This window comes from Rattus rattus, chromosome X, assembly GCF_011064425.1.
Source record: "Rattus rattus isolate New Zealand chromosome X, Rrattus_CSIRO_v1, whole genome shotgun sequence".
NCBI classification, from domain to species: Eukaryota; Metazoa; Chordata; class Mammalia; order Rodentia; family Muridae; genus Rattus; species Rattus rattus.
In genome coordinates this window covers 126,517,148-126,519,257 of record NC_046172.1, presented here as the reverse complement: position 1 = coordinate 126,519,257, position 2,110 = coordinate 126,517,148, and the positions used below count along the sequence as shown (strand labels likewise).

Genomic DNA, 2,110 nt, shown 5'->3' with positions numbered 1-2,110 from the left:
TAGAATTCTGAGCCTTGAATAGAACAGACATACTGCTCGGATTCTTCCCAAGGCTCATGGATCACCATGGAAGACAAGTCAGAAAGAATGGAGGAAGCAAAGACCGTGCATAAGTACAAGACAGCAGTGTCTTCTGGACACAGCATGGCATATACGAACTCACTGTTTCCCCTCCTTTTGTTGAAAATAGATTCTTGAGGGAAACAGGAAGCAGAGGGAAGAAGAGAAGGAGGAGGGGTGGTGGTGCCATGGTGGAGGAGCCTGAGCAGGAGCAGGAGCAGGAGGGGGATGGAGAACAGGAGGCTCTTGGGTGTCATGGTACTCCTGCTCCTCCAGGCACTAACTAGCCCTCTGTCAGTCAGAGCTGAGCATCCCCAGGATAAGGAAGCCTGTGTGGGTACCAGTGACCAAAGCTACAATCTCTACACAGAACACTACAGTGGACAGTCTCAGTGCTACAGCCATGAATTCTGGTGTAAGTCCTTGCCCAGGGGGCTCTTAGCATCCTGGGGACCTAGTTACTGCCTCTGTTCCACAAGCAGAGGAGAGCACGGAGCATCCAGCGTTTTCTCACTCCCTTGGGGACAGTATTGGATTCTGGCTGATGTTGACCATCATCATTTTCCGAGCTACTGCTGTGTCTGTTACCACCGCTTAGCCCAGGCACTGCCTTCAGACCCAGCAGGAACAGCATGAAACCAAACTGATGGCCTACCAGGAAGCCTGTAATTACTCATCCCTGCCATTTTAGTTCAGGTTTTTGCCAAACTATTTATTACCCCCTTACGAGGACGTGATGAACCTACAACTCCTCCACTGTACAGCGTCTTCCAGTCACAACAGCAGCTGCTGCCTCCTCAGGGTGGCCCTGCAGGTGGCAGACCCCCACCCCACGGGTGCTGGTCTGTCCCATGGCCCTCAAGGAGCACAAGTCCTTTGTCTGGACCAAGCAGAAGCAGGAAAAGTTCCCCCCACATCCTCAGTGTTCCTGACCTTCAGCCCTCTGAAGAGTCTACTGACTGGGCAGCTGTTAAAGCCCCCAGAAGAGAGTCTACTGGGTCAGTCTACTGGCTCAGTTAAAGCCCCCGGAAGAGAGTCTACTGGCTCAGTTAAAGCCCCCGGAAGAGGGTCTACTGGCTCAGTTAAAGCCCCCGGAAGAGAGTCTACTGGCTCAGTTAAAGCCCCCGGAAGAGAGTCTACTGACTCAGTGGCCAGCAGTAGGGAGCTGGACCCAGGGGCGTCTTCCTGGGTAGGGATTTGGAACGTAAGGAGGAGTTACTGAGAGATTCAAGCTCTGAGCATGGTTGTGTATGCCCCTGACGGCAAAGACAAGACACCCAGCAGACATTGCTTCTTCACAGGTGACTTGATGCTCTGGATGGGCCCCTGGACTTCCGTGACAGTTGTCACATAGGCCTCCTTTAATGAAGACAAAGGGCTCTGTCTGCTTCTCCGAAGAGCAGGCTTGAGATCAAGGGCAACCCCACTTGTCACAGCTGCCTGTGTGCCTGCTGCAAAACATCATTAAAGAACAGGATTCACTAAACTCACAGTGCAGCTGCTCCCCTCGCTGAATCCAAGAGCTTGACAACACCCAGGGTCAGGGACACCCACAAGAGAAGAATTAATTGACTTTTGGAAATGGCACAGCCACTTTGTCCTTTTAAATTTCCCCCTCCTGTGTCCCTTTCTCCACATCTCCACGACAGATTTGGGGCATGGATACCTCCTGTTCTCAACAAAAGCACAGCGTTGTAGACGACTGAAAAGCTGGTTTTGTGACTCATTTTGCACCCCTGTCATTTTCAGAGCTGTATCTCACCTACCTGCTTGGCTGAGAAACAAGTGTTTAGAAAGCTCCCCCCCACCCCCCCCCCCTGCTGGGGACTGGGACTGTGCTCTGAGCTGCTTCTCAGTGTTGGAGTGAATTTGTCAAAGAACTCCACTGTGTCTCAGTCTGGCAGTGACAGTTTATCTTGGCCCTGAGTGAAGAAGGAACCCCTCAGGGGCCCGGGGATTGTCAACTGTGGCTGCCAGTATCTGTAGAGCTGGCACTGGTCTAATCCTGTGGGAGGGTGAGAACAGATGGACAGGTTGATCTGACAAGGCT

The 2,110-nt window shown here is 52.3% G+C and overlaps 1 pseudogene; it reads left to right on the top strand.

The window, feature by feature from the left end:
* Positions 1–288: 288 nt before the first annotated feature.
* On the top strand, positions 289–1,080 carry LOC116888203 (annotated as a pseudogene).
* The last annotated feature ends 1,030 nt before the right edge of the window (positions 1,081–2,110 follow it).